Source organism: Scyliorhinus torazame, chromosome 26 (genome assembly GCF_047496885.1).
Source record: "Scyliorhinus torazame isolate Kashiwa2021f chromosome 26, sScyTor2.1, whole genome shotgun sequence".
In the NCBI taxonomy this organism is placed as follows: Eukaryota; Metazoa; Chordata; class Chondrichthyes; order Carcharhiniformes; family Scyliorhinidae; genus Scyliorhinus; species Scyliorhinus torazame.
The window spans coordinates 7046668-7074013 of record NC_092732.1 but is presented as its reverse complement, the minus strand read 5'-3'; positions in this window follow the sequence as shown (position 1 = coordinate 7074013).

The window sequence follows — 27346 nt, the reverse complement described above, 5'->3', positions numbered from 1 at the left end:
CCCACTGTCCCTATTCCCTAGTTCTCCCTCAATGCTCTCACCTTCTGACATACTGCTCCCGTGCCCACACCCCGGCCATACGACTTCAAACCCTCCCGTGTGACACTAGCAGACCTCGCGGCCAGGATATTTATGCCTCTCCAGTTTAGATGCAACCGGTCCTTCTTATATAGGTCACACATGCCCCGGAAGAGCTCCCAGTGATCCAGATTACTGAAAATTTCCCTCCTACACCAGCTATTTAGCCACGTGTTTAGCTGCTCTACCTTCCTCTATCTAGCCTCACTGACACGTGGCACAGGGAGTAATCCCGAGATTCAAACCTTAGAGGTCCTGTCTTTTAACTTTCTACCTAGCTCCCTGACCTCCTGCTGCAGGACCTCATGCCCCTTCCTGCCTATGTCGTTAGTACCAATATGTATAACGACCTCTGCCCGTTTGCCCTCCCCCTTTAGGATGCCCTCTACCCGTTCGGAGAAATCCTGGACCTGGCACCAGGGAGGCAACGTACCATCCTGGAGTCTCTTTCACGTCCACAGAAGAGCCTATCTGTGCCCCTGACTATAGAGTCCCCTATGACTATTGCTCTTCTGCGCTTTGACCCTCCCTTCTGAACATCAGAGCCAGCCGTGGTGCCACTGCTCTGGCTGCTGCTGTTTTCCCCTGATAGGCTATCCCCCCGACAGTATCCAAAGGGGTATACCTGTTCGATAGGGTGATAACCACAGGGATTCCTGCACTGACTGCCTGCCCTTTCTGGTGGTCACCCATTTCTCTGCCTGCACCTTGGGTGTGACCACATTTATATAACTGCTATCTATGACGTTTTCCGCCACCTGCATGCTCGTAAGTGCATCCAACTGCTGCTCCAACCGAATTATGGGGTCGGTGAGGAGCTCTAGTTGGGTGCACTTTCTGCAGACCAAGCCATCCGGGCTGCTGGAAGCCTGCTGTACCTGCCACAGGAAGGCGTTTAACAGGGAAGGCAGATTAATTTAGTACTTGGAACTATGATGTTGTTGCCAGTACAGGGACCTTGCTGAGGGAAGGACAGGATTGTCAGTTAAGCGTTCAAGGATTTAGATGTTTCAGGCGGGATAGAAGGGGATGTAAAAGGCGTGAAGGATTTGCGTTCATGGTTAGGGAGAATGACACAGTTGTACTGCGGAAGACAAGTCAGAGGGCAGCGAGGCTATATGGGTAGAGATCAGGAATAAGAAGTGTGTAGTCACAATGTTGGAGGTTTACTACAGGCATCCCAACATCCAGCGGGAGATAGAGGAGCAGATAGGTGGACACATTTTGAAAAGGAGTGAAAGAAACAGAGTTGTGATGGGAGACTTTAACTTCGCCAATATTGATTGGGACTCACTTAGCGCTAGAGGCTTGGACGGGGCAGAGTTTATAAGGAGCATCCAGGAGGGATTGTGAAAGCAACATGTAGGTAGTCCAACTGTGGAAGGGCCTGTAATGGACCTGGTATTGGGGAAAGAGCCCAGCCAGGTGGTAGAGGTTTCAATAGGGGAGCATTTCGGGAACAGTGCCCAAAATTCCGTCAGTTTTAAAGTGCTGGTGGACAAGGATAAGAGTGGTCCTAGCGTGAATGTGCTAAATTGGGGGAAGGCTAATTATAACAATACTAGGCGGGAACTGAAGAACATAGATCGTTGTTTGTTTGAAGGCCGTATGTTTGAAGGCAAATCAACATCTGACATGTTGGAGATTTATAAATATCAGTTGAAAGGAATTCAGGACCGGCATGTTCCTGTGAGGAAGAAGGATAAATGCGGCAAACTTCGGGAACCTTGGACAACGAGAGATAATAAAGGCTCGTCAAAAAGAAAAACGGAGGCATTTGTCAGGGCAAGAAGGCCGGGAACAGACGAAGCCTGTGTGAAATGTAAGGAAAGTAGGAAGGAGTCAGGAGGGGTCACGAAAGGTCATTGGCAAATAGGGTTAAGTAAAATCACAAAGCCTTTTACCATTTCACGTCCATAAAAGGCAAGAGGGTAGCCAGGGAAAGGGCTGGCCCACTGAAGGACAGGGGAGAGAATCTATGTGTGGCGCCAGAGGAAATGGGCGAGGTACCTAATGCATCATTATTCACCAAAGAGAAGGAATTGGTCGATGTTGTGTCTGGAGAAGGGTGTGTAGATAGCGTGGGTCACATTGAGATCCAAAGAGACGAGGTGTTGGGCATCTTGAAAAACATTAAGGTGGCTAAGTCCAGGGCCTGACGGGACCTTACCAGAATACTGAAGGAGGCCAGAGAGGAAATTGCTGGTGCCTTTACCAAAACCATATGATCCTCACTGTTTCAGGTGATGTCCCGGAGGACTGGAGAACAGGAAATGTTGTTCCTTTGTTTAAGAAATGTAGCAACGATAATCCAGGAAACTACAGGCCGATGAGCGTTTTGTCAGTTGTAGGGAGGTTATTGGAGATAATTCGAAACAGGTTCTACTCCCATCTGTAAGCAAATAGACGTATTAGAGAGAGGCAGCATGGTTTTGTGAAGGGGAAGTCGTGTATCACTAACTTGATAGAGTTTTTTCAAGAAGGTCACAAAGATGATTGATGCAGGTAGGGCAGTGGATGTTGTCTCTGGACTTTTGCAAGGCCTTTGACAAGGTCTCTCATGGCAGGCTGGTACAATGGGTGAAGTCACAAGGGATCAGAGGTGAGCTGCCAAGATGGATACAGAACTGGCTCGGTCATCGAAGGCAGAGAGTGGCAATGGAACGGTGCTCTTCTGATTGGAGGACTGTGACAAGTGGTGTTCCGCAGGGATCAGTGCTGGGACCTTTGCTGTTCGTAGTATATACAAATTATTTGGAGGAAAATGTAACTGGTCTGATTAGTAATTTTGCGGACGATATAAATGTTGGTCCAATTGCGGATACCGATGAGGACTGTCAGAGGATACAGTAGATCGTTTGGAGACTTGGGTGGCAAGATGGCAGATGGAGTTTAATCCGGACAAATGTGAGGTAATGCATTTTGGAAGGTCGAATACAGGTAGGGAATATACAGTGAATGGTAGAACCATCAAGAGTATTGACAGTCAGAGAGATCTAGATGTAAAGGTCCACAGGTCACTGAAAGGGGCAACACAGGTGGCGAGGGTAGTCAAGCTTGCAAACGGCATGCTTCCCTTCATTGAGTATAAAAATTGGCATGGCATGTTGCAGCTGTATAGAACCTTAGTTGGGCCACACTTGGAGTATCGTGATAAAATCTGGTCGTCACACTACGAGAAGGACGTGGAGGCTTTATAGAGGGTGCAGAAGGGTTTTACCAGGATATTGCCTGGTATCGAGGGCATTAGGACTGAGGAGAGGTTGAACAAACTTGGTTTGTTCTCACTGGAACGAAGGACGACCTGATAGAGGTCTATTGAGGGGCATGGACAGAGTGGATAGTCAGAGACTTTTTCCCAGGGTAGAGGGGTCAATTACTTGGGGGCATAGGTTTAAGGTGCGAGGGGCAAGGTTTAGAGGAGATATACGAGGTAAGTTTTATACACAGATGGTAGTGGGTGCCTGGAACTCGCTTCCGGAAGAGTTGGTGGAAGCAGGGACGATAATAACGTTTAAGGGACAACTTGACAAATACATGAATATAATGGGAATAGAAAATAGAACATTACAGCGCAGTTCAGGGTCTTCGGCCCTCGGTGTTGCGCCGACCTGTGAAACCACTCTACACTATTCCCTTATCGTCCACATGTCTATCCAATGACCATTTGAATGCCCTTAGTGCTGGCGAGTCCACTACTGTTCCATGCCCTTACTACACTCTGAGTAAAGAACCTACCGCTGACATCTGTCCTATATCTATCTCCCCTTAATTTAAAGCTATGTCCCCTCGTGCTAGACATCGCCATCCGAGGAAACATGCTCTCACTGTCCACTCTATCTAATCCTCTGATCATCTAGTATGCCTCAATTAAGTCACCTCTTAACCGTCTTCTCTCTAACGAAAACAGCCTCAAGTCCCTGAGCCTTCCCTCATTAGATCTTCCCTCCATACCAGGCAAGATCCTGGTAAATCTCCTTTGAACCCTTTCCAATGCTTCCACACCATTCCTATAATGCGGCGAACAGAATTGCACGCAATACTCCAAATGCGGCCGCACCAGAGTTTTGTGCAGCTGCAACATGACCTCATGGCTCCGAAACGCAATCCCTCTCCCAATAAAAGCTAACACACCGTACGCCTTTTTAACAACCCTCTCAACCTGCGTGGCAACTTTCAGGGATCTATGTACATGGACATCGAGATCTCTCTGCTCATCCACACTACCAAGAATCTTACCATTAGCCTAGTAGTCTGTCTTCCTGTTATTCCTTCCAAAATGAATCACCTCACACTTTTCTGCATTAAGCTCCAGCCCAGCTCTGCAGCTTGTCTATGTCCCTCTGTAACCTGTAACATCCTTCCGCACTGTCCACAACTCCACCGACTTTCGTGTTATCTGCAAATTTACTCACCCATCCTTCTACACCCTCCTCCAGGTCATTTATAAAAAGAACAAACAGCAGTGGCCCCAAAACAGATCCTTGTGGTACACCAATAGTAACTGGACTCCAGTCTGAACATTTCCCATCAACCACCACCCTTTGTCTTCCAGCTAGCCAATTTCTGATCCAAACTGCGAAATCACCCTGATCCCATGCCTCCGTATTTTCTGCAATAGCCTACCATGGGGAATCTTATCAAACGCTTTACTGAAATCCATATGCACCACATCAACTGCTTTACCCTCATCCACCTGTTTGGTCACCTTCTTAAAGAACTCAAAAATGGTTTTGAGGTACGACCTACCCTTCACAAAACCGTGTTGACGATCTCTAATCAAATTAATCCTTTCCAGATGATTATACATGCTATCTTTTATAAACCTTTCCAAGACTTTGCCCAGAACAGAAGTAAGGCTAACTGGTCTATAGTTACCGGGGTTGTCTCTACTCGCCTTCTTCAACAAGTGGAAAACATTTGCTATCCTCCAGTCTAACGGCACCATTCCTGTAGACAAAGATGACTTAACGATTAAAGTCTAAGCCTCAGCAATCTCCTCCCTAGCTTCCCAGAGAATCCTAGGATAAAACCCATCCGACCCAGGCGACTTACCTATTTTCATACTTTCCAGAATTGCTAACACCTCCTCCTTATGATCCTCAAGCCCTTCTAGTCTAGTAGCCTGTCTTTCAGTACTCACCACGACAACATTGTCCTTGTCCTCTGTGAATCCTGACGTATAATATTTATTTAGCACCTCTCCTATCTCCTCGGACTCCACGCACAGCTTCCCACTACTGCCTTTGAGTGGCCCTACTGTTACCCTAGTCATTCTTTTATTCCTGACATATCTATAGAAACATTAGGGTTATCCTTGACCCTACATGCCAAAGACTCCTCATGTCCCCTCCTGGCTCTTCTTAGCTCTCTCTTTAGGTCCTTCCTCGCTAACTTGTAAATCTCGAGCGCCCTAACTGAACCTTGATGTCTCATCTTTACATGAGCCTCCTTCTTCCTCTTGACAACTGTTTCAACTGCTTTAGTAAACCACTGTTACCTTGCTCGACCAGTTCCTCCATGGCTGACAGGTACATACATATCAAGGACACGCAGTAGCTGTTCCTTGAACAAGCTCCACATTTCCATTGTGCCCATCCCCTGCAGTTTTCCTCTCCATCCGATGCATCCTAAGTCTTGCCTCATCGCATCATTATTGCCTTTCCCCCAGATATAACTCTTGCCCTGCGGTACATACCTATCCCATTCCATCACTAAAGTAAACGTAATCGAATTGTGTTAACTATCACCAAAGTGCTCACCTACCTCCAAATCTAACACATGTCCTGGTTCATTACCCAGTACCAAATCCAATATAGCCTCGCCTCTCGTTGGCCTATCTACATACTGCGTCTGGAAACCCCCTTGCACACATTGGACAAAAACGGACCCATCTAAAGTACTCGGACTATAGCGTTTCCAGTCAATATTTGGAAAGTTAAAGTCCCCCATACAACTAACCTGTTCCTTTCGCCCCTATCCAGAATCATCTTTGCAATCCTTTCCTCTACATCTCTGGAACTTTTCGGAGGCCTAGAGAAAACCCCTAACAGGGTGACCTCACCTTTCCTGTTTCTAACCTCAGTCCATACTACCTCAGTCGATGAGTCCTCATCAAACGTTCTTTCTGCCACCGCAATACTGTCCTTGGCTAACAATGCCAACCCTCCCCCTCTTTTACCATCTTCCCTGAGCTTACTGAAATATCTACAGCCGGCACTTGCAACAACTATTCCTGTCCCTGCTCTATCCATGTCTCCGAGGTGGCCACAACATCGAAGTCCCAGGTACCAACCCATGCCGCAAGTTCACCCACCTTCTCAGAGAGTGGTGGTGGATGGCAAATATTCAGCCTGGATCCCAGTTACCAGTGGTGTACCGCAGGGATCAGTTCTGGGTCCTCTGCTGTTTGTGATTTTCATTAATGACTTGGATGAGGGAGTTGAAGGGTGGGTCAGTAAATTTGCAGACGATACGAAGATTGGTGGAGTTGTGGATAGTAAGGAGGGCTGTTGTCGGCTGCAAAGAGACATAGATAGGATGCAGAGCTGGGCTGAGAAGTGGCAGATGGAGTTTAACCCTGAAAAGTGTGAGGTTGTCCATTTTGGAAGGACAAATATGAATGCGGAATCCAGGGTTAACGGTAGAGTCCTTGGCATTGTGGAGGAGCAGAGAGACCTTGGGGTCTATGTTCATACATCTTTGAAAGTTGCCACTCACGTGGAAAGAGCTGTGAAGAAGGCCTATGGTGTGCTCGCGTTCATTAACAGAGGGATTGAATTTAAGAGCCGTGAGGTGATGATGCAGCTGTACAAAACTTTGGTAAGGCCACATTTGGAGTACTGTGTACAGTTCTGGTCGCCTCATTTTAGGAAGGATGTGGAAGCTCTGGAAAAGGTGCAAAGAAGATTTACCAGGATGTTGCCTGGAATGGAGAGTAGGTCTTACGAGGAAAGGTTCAGGGTGCTAGGCCTTTTCTCATTAGAACGGAGAAGGATGAGGGGCGACTTGATAGAGGTTTATAAGATGATCAGGGGAATAGATAGAGTAGACAGTCAGAGACTTTTTCCCCAGGTGGAACACACCATTACAAGGGGACATAAATTTAAGGTGAAAGGTGGAAGATATAGGAGGGATATCAGAGGTAGGTTCTTTACCCAGAGAGTAGTGGGGGCATGGAATGCACTGCCTGTGGAAGTAGTTGAGTCGGAAACATTAGTGACCTTCAAGCAGCTGTTGGATAGGTACATGGATTACGGGAAAATGATATAGTGTAGATTTATTTGTTCTTAAGGGCAGCACGGTAGCATTGTGGATAGCACAATTGCTTCACAGATCCATGGTCCCAGGTTCGATTCCGGCTTGGGTCATTGTCTGTGCGGAGTCTGCACGTCCTCCCCGTGTCTGCGTGGGTTTCCTCCGGGTGTTCCGGTTTCCTCCCACAGTCCAAAGATGTGCGGGTTAGGTGAATTGGCCAATGATAAATTGCCCTTAATGTCCAAATTGCCATTGGTGTTGGGTGGAGGTGTTGAGTTTGGGTAGGGTGCTCTTTTCACGAGCTGGTGCAGACTCAGGGGGCCGAATGGCCTCCTTCTGCACTGTAGATTCAATGATAATCTATGATTAATCTAGGACAAAGGTTCGGCACAACATCATGGGCCGAAGGGCCTGTTCTGTGCTGTATTTTCTATGTTCTCTGTTCTATGTTCTTCCGGATGATCCTGGCATTGTAATAGACACACGCTAAACCACCTTCCTGTCTGCCGGTACACTCCTGCAACTTTGAGACCTTACTCATGACCTCACTACTCTCAAGCTCCTGTATACTGGAGCTACAATTCAGGATCCCAATCCCATGCTGAACAAGTTTAAACCGTCCCTAAGAGCATTAGCAAATATACCCCCAGGATATTGGTACCCCTCTGGTCCAGGTGTAGACCATCCCGTTTGTAGAGGTCCCACCTACCCCAGAATGAGCCCCAATTATACAGGAATCTGAAACCCTCCCTGCTGCACTATCCCTGTAGCCACGTGTTCAACTGCATTCTCTCCCTATTCCTCGTCTCGCTAGCACGTGGCACGGATCACAACCCAGAGATAATAACTCTGTTCGTCCTAGATCTAAGTTTCCGCCCTAGGTCCCTGAATTCCTGCCTTACATCCCTATCCATTGTCCTACCTATGTCATTGGTACCGATGTGGACCACGACTTGGCCCTTAAGGATCCCGAAAACACGATCCGAGACATCGTGGACACTGGCACCTGCCAGGCAACACACCAACCGCGAGTCTGTCTCGTTCCCACAGAATCTCCTATCTATCCCGCTAACTATGGAGCCTCCAATGACGAATGCTCTACTCCTCTCCCCACTTCACTTCTGAGCAACAGGGTCAGACTCTGTGCCAGAGAGCTGTATCCAAAGCGGAATACTTGTTAAAAAAGGGAACGACCACAGGGGATCCCTGTACTGACTGCTTCCTCCCAGCTCCTCTCACCGTCACCCATCTATCTTTATTCTTCGGTGTTACTACATCCCTATGACCACCTTTGCCTCCCGAATGATCCGAAGTTTATCCAGCTCCAGTTCCCTAACGCGGGTTGTGAAGAGCTGGAGATGGGTGCACTTCCCACAGATGAAATCAGCAGGGACAGTGGCGGCGTCCCACACCTCAAACATTCTGTAGGAGGAACATTGTACTGCCTTCCCTGCCATCCGCTCTAGATAAAACAAGAAAAAGAAAGGAAGAGCTTACCTGATAATCACTCAACCCCTTAGGTTAGAGGAGGTTGAAGGGTGGGGGACACTACAAGTGTAGTGTCTCGGGTTTAGCAATCGCCCAACCTACATGCAGGCACTAACAAATCTTCTCAGAAATCCCCACGGCCGACTCTATGCAGCTGTAAAGGTTCGTTTTTCAAGTTGTTCTTACCTTCCCGACAGGCCCCTGAACACTGCTCCCGCCAAAGATCTGGAGGCTACTTCTCCTGTAAGGGAAGTTTTAAAAGTTATTCTTAACTTCCCGACAGGCCCCTGGACACTGCTCCCGCCGAAAATCTGGAGGCTGCTTCTCCTGCAAGGTAAGTTTTTAAAGTTATTCTTTCCTTCCCGACAGGCCCCTGGAATAGAGGGATAAGGACCCAGGAAGTGTAGAAGATTTTAGTTGAGACGGGCAGCATGGTCGGCACGGGCTTGGAGGGCCGAAGGGCCTGTTCCTGTGCTGTACTTTTCTTTTTTCTTTGTTCTATTTCTCTCTCACACTTGTGGCATTATCATACATGAAGACAATGCAATGGTTGATGAAACGTATACAGACAGCCACTAGATGGAGATAGTCCCACAAGTATATAAGGGATAATGCTAAGCTTTCGGGGACAGATGATAGAGAAGATGGTGGCTGAATGAGTGAGGAGTTAGTTAAAGACAGACTGAAGGAAGATAGTGAGAGAGAGCAGATAGTAGTTTAAACTCGTAGTGAGTTCAGATGTAGAAAAGAGTAGGTTATCTGTTATTTATCAAAGGTATGTTTCTGGTGGATGTGTCGAATCCAGTCAGTAGTGCTTAATAAAATAGTTTTGTTTGTTAACAAAGCTTGTTGTTCTTTGAGCAACAATATGCATCAAAACCACCCGAGCTAAAGTAAAGCAGAGAACAACACAACTCGCATTCCGTCTCACCCTCTTTCTCACTTACCCTCTTGCTTTCTCACTCCTTTTATCTATCACCTCCTTTTTCCCTCGCCCTCTTTGTCTCTCACTCTCATTTTCCTTACCTTCTTTATCCCGATCCTCGCTCTGTTTATGTCTCACTTTCCTACTCACTCACTCTCTTCACGCATCCTCTTTCTTTCATTTTCACCACCTTTTCCCTCAGCCCTTTCTCTCTAACGCTCTTTCCATCTCACCCACTTTCTCTCTCACCCTCTTTCTCTCCCACCATCTTTATCTCACCCTCATTCTGGCTGACCCTCTGTCTCGTTTAACCTCCTCCTCTCTCACTCTCTTTCTCTCTCACTCTCTTTCTCTCTCACTCACCCTCCTCCCCTCTCAATCTCTCTATCACCTTCTTACGCACTCATCCTCCTCCTCTCTCACCTTCTTTCTCTCTTTAACCTCTTCCTCTCTAGCTCTCATTCTCACTGTCTTCCTCTCTCTTCTTCTCTCTGACTCTCACTCGTTCACCCTTTTTCTCTCTCCCCCTCATTCTCACTCACCTTCTTTCTCTGTCACCTTCGTTATCACTCTCACCCTCTTTCTCACTCACCCTCTTTATTTCTCACACTCTTTCTTTCTCATTATCTTTCCCTCCCACTGTTTCTCTCTCAGTGTTTATCTCACTCACCCTCTTTATCTCTCGCCCACTTCTCTCCAACCCACTATCACTCTCAAGCTCTTTCTCTCTCACTCGCTTTCTCTTTCATCCTCTTTTTCTCTCACCCTGATTCTCTCTCACCTTCTTTCGCTCTCAGCATCTTTCTTTCTCACCCTCTTTCTCTCTCACTCTCACTCTCGCTCACCTGCTTTCTCTGTCACCTTAGTTCTCTCTCTCACTCTCTTTCTCTCTAACTGTCTTTCTCGCTCACCAAATTTCTCTCTCACCAGCTTTCTCCTTCACCCTCGTTTTTTTTCACTTTCTTTTTCTCTCGCTCTCATTTTCCCTCGACTTCTTTCTCCCTCAAACTCGTTCTGTTTCCCTCACTGTCATCCTCTCGCACCCTCTTTGTCTCACCTTATTTCTCTTTTATCCTCTTTCACACTCACCCTCTTTCTCACTTACCTTCTTTTTTTCTCATCCTCTTTCTTTCTCATCATCTTTTTCCCTCACCCTCATTCTCTCTTACCCTCTTTCTCTCTCAGCCTCATTCTCACTCACCCTCTTCATCTCTCACTCCTCTTCTCTCTCATTCTTTTTCTCTCCATTCCTTTTCCACTCACACCCACTTTCTCTATCACACTCTTTCTCTCTCACACTTAGAGGGGCTGGTTTAGCACGCGCTACATCGCTGGCTTTGAAAGCATACCAAGGCAGGCCAGCAGCACCCATCAATTCCCATGTCAGCCTCCCCGAACAGACGCCGGAATGTGGCGACTTGGTGCTTTTCACAGTAACTTAGGGACCTTCAAGCAGCTATTGGATAGGTACATGGATTACGGTAAAATTATATAGTGTAGATTTATTTGTTCTCAAGGGCAGCACGGTAGCATTGTGGATAGCACAATTGCTTCACAGCTCCAGGGTCCCAGGTTCGATTCCGGCTTTGTTCACTGTCTGTGCGGAGTCTGCACGTCCTCCCCGTGTCTTCGTGGGTTTCCTCCGGGTGCTCCGGTTTCCTCCCACAGTCCAAAGATGTGCGGGTTAGGTAAATTGGCCAATGATAAATTGCTCTTAATGTCCAAATTGCCCTTGGTGTTGGGTGGAGGTGTTGAGTTTGGGTAGCGTGCTCTTTCCAATAGCTGGTGCAGACTCAAAGGGCCAAATGGCTTCCTTCTGCACTGTAAATTCAATGATAATCTATGATTAATCTAGGACAAAGGTTCAGCACAACGTCGTGGGCCGAAGGGCCTATTCTGTGCTGTATTTTCTATGTTCTATGCTCTATGTTAACTTCATTTGAAGCCTACTTGTGACAATGAGCGATTTTCATTTCATCTCATTTTCATTTCACTTGTGGCATTTTCAGACACGAAGTCAATGCTAGGGATAATGAAACGCAAACAGACAGCCACTGGAGGTAGCTAGTCCCATAAGTATATGAGGGATGATGCTGAGCCTTGGGAAGCTGATGACAAAACAAAGAACAAAGAAAGGTACAGCACAGGAACAGGCCTTTCGGCCCTCCAAGCCCGTGCCGACCATGCTGCTCGACTAAACTACAATCTTCTACACTTCCTTGGTCCGTATTCCCTAACCCTATTCCCATCCTATTCATGTGCTTGTCAAGATGCCCCTTAAATGGCACTATCATCCCTGCTTCCACCACCTCCTCCGGCAGCGAGTCCCAGGCACAACCCACAACCCACTGTGTAAAACTCTTGCCTCGTACATCTAATATAAACCTTGCCCCTCGCACTTTAAACCTATGCCCCTAGTAATTGACCCTCTACCCTGGGAAAAAGCATCAGACTATTCACTTTGTCTATGCCCCTCATAATTTTGTAGACCTCTATCAGGTCGCCCCTCAACCTCCGTCGTTCCAGTGAGAACAAACTGGGTTTATTCAACCGCTCCTCATAGCTAATGCCCTCCTTACCAGGCAACATCCTGCTAAATCTCTTCTGCACCCTCTCTAATGCCTCCATATCCTTCTGGCAGTGTGACGACCAGAATTGAACACTGTATTCCAAGTGTGGCCTAACTAAGGTTCTATATAGCTGCAACATGACTTGCCAATTCTTATACTCAGTGCCCCGGCAAATAAAGGCAAGCATGCCGTCTGCCTTCTTGACTACCTTCTCCATCTGTGTTGCCCCTTTCAGTGACCTGTGGACCTTTACACCTAGATCTCTCTGTCTTTCAATACCCTTGAGGGTTCTACCTGTCCCTGTATATTCTCTCCCTGCATTAGACCTTACAAAACGCATTACCTCACATTTGTTCGGATTAAACTCCATCTGCCATCTCTCCGCCGAAGTCTCCAAACGACCTAAATCCTGCTGTATCCTCTGACAGTCCTCATCACTATCCGCAATTCCACCAAACTTTGTGTCGTCAGCCAACTTCCTAGTCGTATGAGTTACATTGTCCTCCAAATTATTTATGCATACAACGAGCAAGGGACTGTTTAGCACAGGGCTAAATCGCTGGCTTTGGAAGCAGACTAACGCAGGCCAGCAACACGGTTCGATTCCCGTAACAGCTTCCCCGAACAGGCGACTAGGGGCTTTTCGCAGTAACTTCATTTGAAGCCTACTTGTGACAATAAGCGATTTTCATTTCAACAGCAAAGGTCCTCGAACTGATCCCTGCGGAACACCACTGGTCACAGCCCTCCAATTAGAAAAGCACCCTTCCATTGCTACTCTCTGCCTTCTATGACATCGCCAGTTCTGTATCCACCTTGCCAGCTCTCCCGTGTGACTTCACCTTTTGTACCAGTCATCCGTGAGGGACCTTGTCAAAGGCCTTACTGAAGTCCATATAGACAACATCCACTGCCCTACTGCATCAATCAACTTTGTGACCTCTTCGAAAAACACTATCAAGTTAGTGAGACGCGATCTCCCCTTAACAAAACCATGCTGTCTCTCACTAATACGTCCATTTGCTTCCAAATGGGAGTAGATCCTGTCTCGAAGAATTCTCTCCAGTAATTTCTCTACCACTGACGTCAGGCTCACCGGCCTGTAGTTCCCTGGATTATCCTTGTTACCCTTCTTAAACAGAGGAACAACATTCGCTATTCTCCAGTCCTCCGGGGCATCACCTGAAGACAGTGAGGATCCAAAGATTTCTGTCAAGATGGTGAGAAGGTCGTGGTGGCAAATTACTTTGTTTACCATCTTTGCATTCTCATTCTCTCACCCTCTTTCTCTCTCAACCCCTTTCTCGCACACCCACTTTCACACACACTCCTTCTCTCTTGCTCTCCTTTTCTCTCACCCTCTATCTCTCTCGCCCTCTTTCTCTTTCACTCTTCCCCTCCCTCACCCTCTCCCTCTCACCCTCTTTCTGTCTCATTCTCTTTCTCCCTCACACTCTCTTTCTCTCTCACCTTTTTTCTCACCCTCGTTCTCTTTCTCTCTCACTCTCATTCTCCCTCACCTTCTCTTCTCTCTCACCTTCTTTCTCTCTCACCTTTCTCTCTCACCCTCTTTCTTCCTCACCTTGTTTCTCTCTCGCCTTCTTTCTCTCTCACCCTCTTTCCAACTCACCGTCTTTCTCTTTCATCCTCTTTCTCTCTCATCCTTTTTCACCCTCACTCTATTTCTCTCTCGCTGTCTTTTTAACTCACTCTCTTTCTCTCTTGCCCTCTTTCTCTTCTACCCTCGTACTTTCTCACCTTTTACTCTCTCTCACTTTTATTTTGCATCACCCTCTTTCTCCCTCATACTTGTTCTGTTTCTCACTCACTTTCATTCTCTCCAACCCTCCTTCTCTCACCTTATTTCTCTCTTACACTCTTTCTCACACACCCACTTTCTCTCTCACCCCATTCCACTCTCACACTCTTTCTCTCACCCTCATTGTCTGTCACCATCTGTGTCTCTCACTCTCCTTCTCCCTCACCCTCTTTTTCTTTCATCCCCTTTCTTTTTCACCATCTTTTTCCGTTACCCTCATTCTCTGTCACCCACTTTCGATCTCACCCACTTCATCTCTCAGCCTCTTTTCCTCATTCACTGTTTCTCCGCCTTTTTATTTCTCACCATATATTCCCCTAACCCTCATTCTCTCTCGCCCTCTTTCTATCTCACCCGCTTCCTCTCTCACCGTCTTTCTCTCTCACTTTCTTTCCTACTCACCTTCATTTTCTATCACCATCTTTCTCTATCTCCCTCTTTCTCACTCACCCTCATTCTCGGTGACCCTTATTCTCGTTTACCCTCTTCCCCTCTCACTGTCATTCTCTCCCAAACTCTTTCTACATCACCCACTTTCTCTCACCCTCTTTTTATTTCACCCTCTCTCTCGCACTTGTGGTATTCTCAGACATGAAGACAATACAAGGAACAATGAAACGTATAAAGGTAGCCACGAGAGGGAGTTAGTCCCATAAGTATATGAGGGATGATGCTAAGCCTTGTGTCGTTGATGACAGAGAAGGTGGTAGCACATTTTTATTTTAATAGCCTCTTGCTTTCTCATTCTCTTTCACCCTCTTTCTGTCTCACCCTCTTTCTCTCTCATGTTCATTCTCTCACCCTCTTTCTCGCTCACCTTTTTTCTCTCACACCCTCTGATTCTCTCACCCCCTTTCTCTGAAATCCTCTTTCTCTCTCATTCTCTTTCTCTTCCACACTTTTTATCTCCTGCCTCTTTCCCTCTCACCATCTTTCTCTCTCAGCCTATTTCTCCCTCACTCTCGTTCTGCCTCACCTTCTTTCTCTCTCACTCTCATTTTCCCTCACCTTCTTTCTCTCTCCCACTCGTTCTCCCTTACTCTGTTTCTCCCTCACGGTCTTTCTCTCACGATGTTTCCCTCCCACGCACTTTCTCTCCAAATCCCTTTCTCTAACATATTATTTCTCTCTGGCCCTCGTTCAGGTCAGCAAGGTAGCATGGTGGTTAGCACAATTGCTTCACAGCTCCAGTGTTCTAGATTCGATTCCCAGATTGGGTCACTGTCTGTGCGGAGTCTGCACGTTGTCCACGTGTGTGCGTGGGTTTCCTCCGGGTTCTCCGATTTCCTCCCACATTCCAAAGATGTGCAGGTTAGGTGGATTGGCCATGTTAAATTGCCCTTAGTGTCCAAAATTGCCCTTCGTGTTGGGTGGGTTACTGGGTAATGGGGATAGGGTGGAGGTGTGGTCTCGGGTCTGGTGCTTTTTCGGTGCAGACTCGATGGGCCGAATGGCCTCCTTTTGCACTGTAAATTCTATGAAATCTGTGTTCTCGTTCTCTCATTCTCGCTTAGCTTCTTTCTCTCTCAGCTCGAGGGGCTGATGATGGTGAAAATTGTCTCAAATTATTATTAACGGTAATATTACCCTCTTGCTTTCTCATTCTGTCTCATCTTCTTTCTCTCTCAATATCTTTCTCGATCACCCACATTCTCGCTCACCCTCTTTCTCTCTCACCCTCTTTCTCTCATTCACTTTCTCCCTCAGCCTCTTTCTCTCTTGCTCACTTTCTCTTTCACCTTCTTTCTCCCTCGCCCTCTTACTCTCTCATCCCTTTTCTCTGTCACGCTCATTCGCTCTCAACCTCTTGCTTTCTCTTTCACCGTCTTTCTCCCTCGCCCTCTTTCTCTCTCATCCCTTTTCTCTCTCACGATCATTCGCTCTCAACCTCTTGCTTTCTCACTCTCATAATCTATCGTCCTCTTTCTCTCTCACTCTCATTCGCTCTCACTCTCTTGCATTCTCACACTATTTCGCTCTCACCCTCCTTTATCTCTCATGCTGTTTATCACTCTCCTTCTTTCTCTCTCACTCTATCTTCCTCAGCACTTCTCATAGACCAGCTCTCACTTCCTCCATATCTCAATCCCTCTCTCTAAGTGCAGGGCCAGTATCAGTTAGAGACCGGGTCAAATTATTCACAGTTAAACATGTTTTCTCTGGCCCTGTGGGTGACGCGTTTGTATCTGCTTCAAGTTCTGAGTATTCTGAGTTTCCAATGTTTTAAAATGTTTCCTTAGTTTGAGGAGCTGCACCCAGAGAAACACACTGACAATTGGAACTGAATCACTGAATCGTCACAGTTAAAGAGGCAGTTAAAACCCCAGAATGGAGTGGAACCTCCCAGAGAAACACATTGACATTTGGAACTGAATAACTGAACGGTCACAGTTACAGAGGCAGCTGCATCCCAGAGAGCAGTGGAACGTCCCAGAGAAACACACTGACAATTGGAACTGAATCACTGAACGGTCACAGTTTCAGAGACAGCTACATCCCAGAGAGCAGTGGAACGACCCAGAGAAACACATTGACAATTGGAACTGAATCACTGAATGGTAACAGTTACAGAGGCAGCTGCACGCCAGAGTGCAGTGTAACCACTCAGAGAAACACATTGACAATTGGAACTGTTGGCGCGAGAGGATATCAAAGAATTTGTGTAAATTGGGCAACACGGTAGCATAGTGGTTAACACAATTGCTTCACAGCTCCAGGTCGAGATTCGATTCCCGGCTTGGGTCACTGCCTGTGTGTGGACTCTGCACTTTCTCCCTGTGTCTGCATGGGTTTCCTCCGGGTGCTCCGTTTTTTTGCCACAGTCTCTAGATGTGCAGGTTAGGTGGATTGGCCATTATAAAATGCCCCAAATTGCTCTTATAGTTGTATCGGGTTACTGGGTTATGGGTACAGGGTGGAGGTGTGGGTTTGGATCGAGTGCACTTTCCAAGAGCTGGTGCAGAGTCAATGGGCCAAATGGGCTACTTGTGCACTGTAAATTCTATGCAAATCACTCAATGCCCAGGGGTACTGGTCCTCGCATCAAAAGGTTTATTTTGCCGGCAGGGAGATGACGTCAGTTAAAGATCCAGACAGCCTCTCCACCGAACAAAGAGAAACATCCATTCTTATACATTTTTCAAAACAGCTACACAGTCCATTTCGGCTGGACCATAGAACATAAAAAATACAGCACAGAACAGGCCCTTCGGCCCACGATGTTGTGCCGAATCTTTGTCCTAGATTAATCATAGATTATCATAGAATTTACAGTGCAGAAGGAGGCCAACCGGCCCATCGAGTCTGCACCGGCTCCAGGAAAGGGCACCCTACCCAAGGTCAGCACCGCTACCCTATCCCCACAACCCAGCAACCCCACCCAACACTAAGGGCAATTTTGGACATTAAGGGCAAATTATCACGGCCAATCCACCGAACGTCCACATCTTTGGACTGTGGGAGGAAACAGGAGCACCCGGAGGAAACCCACGCACACACGGGGAGGACGTGCAGACTCCGCACAGACAGTGACCCAAGCCAGAATCGAACGTGGGTCCCTGGGGTTGTGAAACAATTGTGCTATCCACAATGCTACCGTTCTGCCCTTAAGAACAACTTAATCTACACTATATCATTCTACCGTAATCCATGTACCTATCCAATAGTTTCTTGAAGGTCCCTAATGTTTCCGACTCAACTACTTCCACAAGCAGTGCATTCCATGCCCCCACTACTCTCTGGGTAAAGAACCTACCTCTGACATCCCCCCCCCCTATATCTTCCACCATTCACCTTAAATTTATGTCCCCTTGTAATGGTTTGTTCCACCCGGGAAAAAGTCTCTGACTGTCTACTCTATCTACTCCCCTGATCATCCTATAAACCTCTATCAAGTCGCCCCTCATCCTTCTCCGTTCTAATGAGAAAAGGCCTAGCACCCTCAACCTTTCCTCGTAAGACCTACTCTCCATTTCAGGAAACATCCTGGTAAATCTGCTTTGCACTTTTTCCAAAGCGTCCACATCCTTCCGAAAATGAGGCGACCAGAACTGGACACAGTACTCCAAATGTGGCCTCACCAAGGTTTTGTACAGCTGCATCATCACCTCACGGCTCTTAAATTCAATCCCTCTGTTAATGAACGCTAGCACACCATAGGCCTTCTTCACATCTCTATCCACTTGAGTGGCAACTTTCAAAGATGTATGAACATAGACCCCGAGATCTCTCTGCTCCTCCACATTGCCAAGAACTCTACCGTTAACCCTGTATTCTGCATTCATATTTGTCCTTCCAAAATGGACAACCTCACACTTTTCGGGGTTAAACTCCATGTGCCACTTCTCAGCCCAGCTCTGCATCCTATCTATGTCTCTTTGCAGCCGACAGCAGCCCTCCTCACTATCCACAACTCCACTAATCTTCTTATCGTCTGCAAATTTACTGACCCACCCTTCAACTCCTTCATCTAAGTCATTAATGGAGATCACAAACATCAGAGGACCCAGAACTGGTCCCTGCGGTACGCCACTGGTAACTGGGCTCCAGGCTGAATATTTGCCATCCACCATCACTCTCTGACTTCGATTAGTTCGCCAGTTCGTTATCCAACTGGCCAAATTTCCCACTATACCATTCCTCCTTACCTTCTGCATGAGCCTACCATAGGGAACCTTATCAAATGCCTTACTAAAACCCATGTACACTACATCCACTGCTTTATCTTCATCCACATGCTTGGTCACCTCCTCAAAGAATTCAATAAGACTTCTAAGGCAAGACGTACCCCTCACAAATCCATGCTGACTATCCCTAATCAAGCAGCGTCTTTCCAGATGCTCAGAATTCCTATCCTTCAGTACCCTTTCCATTAAATTGCCTACCACCGAAGTAAGACTAACTGGCCTGTAATTCCCAGGGTTATCCCTACTCCCTTTTTTGAACAGGGGCACGACATTCGCCATTCTCAAACCCCCTGGTTCCACACCTGTTGACAGTGAGGATGAAAGGATCATTGCCAACGGCTCTGCAATTTCATCTCTTGCTTCCCATAGATTCCTTGCATATATCCTGTCAGGCCCGGGGGACTTGTCTATCCTCATGTTTTTCAAAATGCCCAACACATCTTCCTTCCTAACAAGTATTTCCTCGAGCTTACCAGTCTGTTTCACACTGTCCTCTCCAACAATATGGCCCCTCTCATTTGTAAATACAGAAGAAAAGTACTCGTTCAATACCTCTCCTATCTCTTCAGACTCAATACACAATCTCCCGCTACTGTCCTTGATCGGACCTACCCTCGCTCTATTCATTCTCATGTTTCTCACATATGTGTAAAAGGCCTTGGGGTTTTCCTTGATCCTACCCGCCAAAGATTGTTCATGCCCTCGCTTAGCTCTCCTAATCCCTTTCTTCAGTTCCCTCCTGGCTATCTTGTATCCCTCCAGTGCCCTGTCTGAATCTTGTGTCCTCGGCCTTACATAAGTCTCCTTCTTCCTTTTAACAAGACATTCAACCTCTCTTGTCAACCATGGTTCCCTCACTCAACCATCTCTTCCCTGCCTGACAGGGACATACATATCAAGGACACGTAGTACCTGTTCCTGGAACAAGTTCCACATTTCACTTATGTCCTTCTCTGACAGCCTATGTTCCCAACTTATGCACTTCAATTCTTGTCTGACAACATCGTCTTTACCCTTCCCCCAATTGTAAACCTTGCCCTGTTGCATGCACCTATCCCTCTCCATTACTGAAGTGAAAGTCACAGAATTGTGGTGACTATCTCCAAAATGCTCCCCCAGTAACAAATCTATCACTTGCCCTGGTTCATTACCAAGTACCAAATCCAATATGGCCTCCCCTGTGCTCGGACAATCTACATACTTTGTTAGAAAAGCGTCCTGGACACACTGCACAAACACCACCACATCCAAACTATTTGATCTAAAGAGTTTCCATTCTTTGTGTTTGGGAAGTTGAAGTCACCCATGACTATTAGTCTGTGACTTCTGCACCTTTCCCAAATCTGTTTCCCAATCTGTTCCTCCACATCTCTGCTACTATTGGGGGGCCTATAGAAAACACCTAACAAGATGACTGCTCCTTTCCTATTTCTGACTTCAACCCATACTACCTCAGTAGGCAGATACTCCTCGAACTGCCTTTTTGCAGCTGTTATACTTTCTCTAATTAACACTGTCAAGCCCCCCCCCCAAACCTCTTTTACCACCCTCCCTAATCTTATTGAAACATCTATAACCAGGGAACTCCAACAACCATTTCTGCCCCTCTTCTATCCAGGTTTCCGTGATGGCCACCACATCGTAGTCCCAAGTACCGATCCATGCCTTAAGTTCACCCACCTGATGCTTCTGGCGTTGAAGTATCCACACTTCAACCCATCTCCGTGCCAGCAAGTACTCTCCTTTGTCAGTGTTCCCTTCCCCACTGCCTCACTACACGCTTTGGCGTCCTGAATATCGGCTACCTTAGTTGCTGGACTACAACTCCGGTACCCATTCCCCTGCCAAATTAGTTTAAACCCTCCCGAAGAGTACTAGAAAACCTCCCTCCCAGGATATTGGTGTCCCTCTGGTTCAGATGCAACCCGTCCTGCTTGTACAGGTCCCACCTTCCCCAGAATGCGCTCCAATTATCCAAATACCTGAAGCCCTCCCTCCTACACCACTCCTGCAGCCACATATTCAACTGTACTCTCTCCCTATTCCTAGCCTCGCTATCACGTGGCACCGGCAACAAACCAGAGATGACAACTCTGTCTGTCCTGGCTTTTAACTTGCAGCCTCATTCCGTAAATTCATTTATTACCTCCACACCCCTTTTTCTACCTACGTTGTTGGTACCAATGTGCACCACGACCTCTGGCTGCTCCCCCTCCCCTTAAGGATCCTGAAGACACGATCCGAGACATCCCTGGCCCTGGCACCCGGGAGGGAACATACCTTCCGGGAGTCTCGCTGTGGACCACATAATCTCCTATCTATTCCCCTAACCATTGAATCTCCGACTACTATTGCTTTTCTATTCTCCCCCCTTCCTTTCTGAGCCCCAGAGCCAGACTCAGTGCCAGAGACCTGGCTACTCGGGCCTTCCACCGGTAGGCCATCTCCCCCCCCCCCCCCCCACCCCACAGCATCCTAAACGGTACAATTGTTTTTAAGGGGAACCGCCACGAGGGATCCCTGCACTGTTTGCCTGTTTGTTTTATTTCCCCTGACTGTAACCCAGCTACTCTTGTCCTGTAACTTGTGTGTGGTTACCTCCCTGTAACTCATCTCTATCTCCCCCTCTGCCTCCCGGATGATCCGAAATTCATCCAGCTCCAGCTCCAGTTCCCTAACACGGTCTCTGAGGAGCTGGAGTTGGGTGCACTTCCCGCATCTATCGTCAGCGGGGACACCGGTGGTATCCCTCACCACCCACATCCTACAGGAGGAGCATGCAACTAGCCTAGCCTCCATCCCCTCTTAACTTCCAGAATATAACTGCCCTGTGGACAAACTGAACATCCGCCCTGCGACTCTCCTCCCAGTCAGCTGCACTCTCTGTAAACCCCTGGCTCCCTTCTCGCTCTTTGCGAAAATGTAGGAAACAAAACGAAAGGACCACCTCACTCCCTCCTCTCCTAACTTCCTCAGTCACCAAACTCTCACTATAGCACTCAAATGCACCAAATTCAGCATTCAGTGCCACCAATGTCTGCACTATAGTGGGTCACTTTTATACTGTGAATCCAGCCTCTGAAAACTGGCCTAATCCAATTAACTAATTAACAAGCTCCAGCTGCAAGTACCTACAAGTATAACCTTTGTTTGAAGCTGATTGATAATTCACCTTCTTCTAATCAAAACAGCAACTTTAAGTTAATTAACTAAATAGAAGAAAGTCTAGACTTTAGATAAAAATGAAACCTTATAATCCCTCAGTCACTAAACTCTCACTATAGCACTCAAATGCACCAACTTCAGCACTCAGTGCAAACCATGTCCAATAATATTGGTTATAAGTTCCATACATTAGTTATATATCCAAATACATTTGACATTACGTAAATTGGGTTGGTACCTTACCAGCCCCTGACTTCATGAAGAAGTCACTCACACTAATGTTATAATTATCTTTCCTGCCTGCACCTGGAAACCTTGGGCTGGCGAGGATACATAAGGAGCTGTTATCACTCATAGATTCATAGAATTTACAGTGCAGAAGGAGGCCATTCGGCCCATCGAGTCTGCGCCGGCTCTTGGAAAGAGCACCCTACCCAAGGTCCACACCTCCACCCTATCCCCATAGCCCAGTAACCCCACCCAACACTAAGGGAAATTTTGGACACTAAGGGCAATTTATCATGGCCAATCCATCTAACCTGCCATCTTTGGACTGTGGGAGGAAACCGGAGCACCCGGAGGAAACCCACGCACACACGGGGAGGATGTGCAGACTCCGCACAGACAGTGACCCAAGCCGGAATCGAACCTGGGACCCTGGAGCTGTGAAGCAATTATGCTATCCACAATGCTACCGTGCTGCCCGGGTGAAGTACTCATTAGAATCTCCCATGTGTGTTTCCCATTCAATGCCTTCATATCAATCATTCTTGTCTCCCTGACTAACTCTGCTGCCGTAATTAAATGATGCTATTTGTTCCAATTTGCAACTTAACCCAGCTAATGGTTGTTCAGGAATGTGACTAATTCAGCTAAAGGACATTTTGTGTCTTTAGTATTGCTAACTGAGCTAACAGCCATTTTGTGGAACTTCTTTTGATTGTATGTCTGTGTTTTCTGATATTAGTAATTCTTAGGTTATAAAATCACAAGCATTGTTAATAAGCTATCAATTCCTGCAAATTGCTCTTATACAGGCATCTCAGACAGGGTACCTTTAATCTAAAATCTTCATTCTAAATCTGACTTCAACAGGGACAAATAATGTATTAATTCTGTTGTCCAGGGCCTTTGTAAGTCAATGGCTGAAGTGCTATTCCGTCTTGTATCCTTCCCAAAGAAGTAATGTCGTTTCCATAGATGGCTCTGAAGGAAAGTTCATTAAACTGATATCTGGATTGGCAAGAATTTCATATGTGCAAGATTGGGTTGATTAGACCAGCTTCTGAATACCGCATTGAAACGCACAAAATTCTATCAGCGCTGGACCGACTGGATGCAGGGATGTTCGCCCGGAACTTCCGAGTATCAGCGGGAATCCACGCCCCAATTGTGACGCAGAAGAAACGGGAATGTCCATTGAGGTTGGACATTTACACTGCAGATTTGAAGACAACAGGCCACATTTCGCAAATGTTTTAAAGATATCTTGAAGTTTTCTGAACAGTTTTTTGCTCTTTCCATTACACAGGCAATGCTGCTTTAAATTAATTTTCGTATTTCTGTAATTAAAGTTGATTATTATAATATTTATGTGTAAACATGTGTTTTGGAATTTGTTTGACATCTGTGCAACTATTTAAATCTGCGCTGTATTATTTCATAACTTCATGTGCTGCAAGCTTAAAGGTATTTGCATATTTTAATTTAGATAGTGGCAACAGAAAATTTAGTTTGGAAGGAGAGAATGGAGATCTTCTCGGATAACGAACAATGAGGATTTTTGAAGCAGGACAAAGTGTAAATAACCCCTTCTCCTTACAGACCTGCAAAGTGCGTCATAAAAATTCATTGCAAATTGGTTTTGACCTGGTAAAATGGTTCATGACTTTTTGCTTTTAGCTTTTACTGTCCTTCTAATATTTGATTTTTGAAAACATTTTATTTATCATTAATTATTCTGTTTTATCTACCTCAATTATGTCAGCAGACTTAAATTGCATGATAGGTAAATTCTGTGCTTTGATTTTTTGAATAAAACATTTGCAGACATTTGTAAAGTTTAATACAAGGTATTTATGAACAAAAATAATTTTAAAGTAAAAAATGTTGAAACGAGTTAATATTTAACATAACGTTTATCTTTAGCAGCTGAGCAACGCAGTTTAATATCTGCCTTAACTTACAATAATTTATTGCAATAAGATATATTTTCTAACTTAAATGCAACAGTCAAAAATATACATATATCCACATCAATACAACGGATCTCTCCATTTGTCAGCGGGAGGGGTGGGAGGAGGAAAGAGGGCGAATAGGAGGGGAGCGACGGAGTGATATGAAGATGGAGTTTTTTTTTGGCATATCGAATGCTAATTTTGTTGGATCAAAGACCGAAAGCAGCCGCTGCCAGCTGATCTCAAAAGGCACTTGTGTCACCTGGAGCCTCAGCTTGCACACGTGCACCGCGAAGTAAGCCAGTTTCAGGCTCCATATGCCCTTCCTCCAAACACTCAATTTCTGGTGACAAGATATCTTCCAGAAATACTGTAGAATTCGTAGACCTCTCCATAATCTTCACTGGGGATGTGTCAAGACTAATATGCTCCGAAGTTTTGTGCTGAATTACATTCATCACCAGGTGAGCACATCATCGCAGCACTCTGTGAAATGTTACATGTAACATGTTGAAATTACCCAGGAAAAGAAATCAGCAGTGGCGAGTGTTTCATTTTCACTGTGAAGACGGTACGCCAGTTAGATTTCAGCTTCAGGTCTCTCGTCAACATTTCACAAAGGTGTCTCAATGCTTCCTTGCTGAAGCACAGGCCCACCTCACCTCCGATTTAATTTCGTAACATGTCCTTTGCATGCACACTCTTAGGGTTGTGTGATAGTTTTGCTTCCTCGCCAGGCAGAGATGAAGTCTGACTCTGCTCTCACGAATCGGCATCTATGTTGAAACTCAGCAGAACGGTAAGGATTTTACGATGCCAAGCTACAAGTGTGATGCCGTAGCGTACGTGAAGCAGGACTACAGATTTGGAATCTGCAGTGGATTCTGCAATTCCTGTCAGAGAGATCGTTCATATTAATTTATTAATTTGCAAATATACCTCTGCTCAAGCTTTGTAGCAATAACTAAGGCTTATAAGGATCAACAATACATCCCGGAGACGCTTAAACTGCTCAACTAAAAATACATTGCAAAATCCAAATGTACTTTTGCACCGAAGCAGCTGTGAGGACAGGTGTGCTGACGCTATTGTACTGAAAGGAGTCAAGAGCACCAGTATCGAGGCATGATCATCCGGAACGAACTCCGCTTGGTCACCCATGTGCGTAGGATGTCAGAATCCTGACACAACTCTTCGAAGAAACGTGACGGCAAGAGGAGGCTCCGAAACAGAGCTTGAGAAAAGAATGGCCGCGATCTGGAACCCAAAGACCTATTGCACCTTCTGAAAACATCTGCTAGGTGTGCTGTCGGAGATGTGGCTCTACGATCGGGCTCAGAAGCCACGCAAGGCCTCAGAGAACCATTACCAATGACATGGACATCTGAGGTGGAGAATTATACTTTCTACCGAATGATCGCTGAACATTAAATGCACTCCATACCCATTCTATTCATTAAAATTCCTTTAATGGAATGAACGTCGTCATGACAAACAAATGCTAAAAAAATGTATTTCACTTTCTGTGATGCCAAACTAAAGTTTACAAAATATATCTTGCTGTAGCTTTATATACAGTTTAAACATATTCATATAATCTAAATACGAATATTATAAAACATTGAAAATGCGCGTCGATTTCTCCTGCATCAGCTCGATTATTCTGGAGCAAAAGAAAAAGTGTTCATAAAAAGAGTAAAAATTTGCCTAACGCCGGGGCAAGCCAGCAAAGTTAGAATTTAATTAGTTTCTATGAGATCCCCCATCCTCTTTCTTCTGAACTCCAGAGAATACAAACCTATCCGATTCAATCTCTCCTCTTCTGCCATACTTACCATGCCAGGAATCAGTCTGGTAGATCTTCGCTGCGCTCCCTGTATAGCTAAACTACCTTCCTCAGATAAGGAGACCAAAACTGATATACCAGGTGTGGCCTCACCAAGGCCCTGTATAATTTCACTAGGACATCCCTGCTCCTGTATTCGAATCCGCTCGCAATGAAGACCAACATACCATTTGCCTTCTTTACCGCTTGCTGCACCTGCATGCTTATCTTCAGGGACACGTGCATGAGGACACCCAGGTCTCATTACACGTTCCCCTCTCCTAGTTTGTCACCATTCGGATAATAGTCTGCCTTCTTGTTTTTGCTACCAAGGTGCATAATCTCGCAAGTCTCCAAATTATACTGCATGTGTCAGCTTTAAACAAGCTTCTACTTATAGGCACTTGCAGCTAGAGCTTGTTAATTATTTAATTGGATTAGGCAAGTTTTCAGAGGCTAGATTCACAATATAAAAGTGATCCCCTACAGTGCAGACTTTGTTTACACTGAGTGCTGAATTTGGTGCTTTTTGAGTGCTAGAGTAAGAGTTTTCTGACCGAGGGAGTTAGGTGAGGAGGGAGTAAGGTGCTGCTTTCATTTTGTTTCCGACATTTCCGCAAAGAGTGAGAAGAGAGCCAGGAGTTTACAGAAAGTGTAGCTGACTGGGAGCAAAGTCGGAGGGCGGAGATCTAGTTAGTCCACAGGGCAGCTATATTCTGGCAGGTAGGAGTGGATGGAGGCTAGGCCAGTTGCATGCTCCTCCTGTAGGATGTGGGTGGTGAGGGATACCACCGGTGTCGCCGCTGACTATACCTGCGGGATGTGCACCCAACTTCAGCTCCTCAAAGACGGTGTTAGGGAACTGGAGCTGAAGATGGATGAACTTCGGATCATCCGGGAGGCAGAGGGGGTGATCGAGAAGAGTTACAGGGAGGTAACCACACCCAAGGTACAGGACAAGAATAGCTGGGTGACCGTCAGGGGGAAAAAACAAAGAGACAGACAGTGCAGGGATCCCTCGTGGCCATTCCCCTTCAAAACACGTATACCGTTTTGGATACTGTTGGGGGGGATGATCTACCGGGGGAAGGCCCTAGCGGCCAGGTCTCTGGCACTGAGTCTGGCTCTGTGGCTCAGAAGGGAAAATAGAAAAGCAATAGTTGCAGGAGATTCAATGGTTAGGGGAATAGATAGGAGATTCTGTGGTCGCGAGCGAGACTCCCGGAAGGTATTTTGCCTCCCGCGTGCCAGGGTCAGGGAGGTCTCGGATCGTGTCTTCAGGATCCTTAAGGGGGAGGGCGAGCAGCCAGAAGTCGTGGTGCACATTGGTACCAAAGACATAGGTATGAAAAGGGGT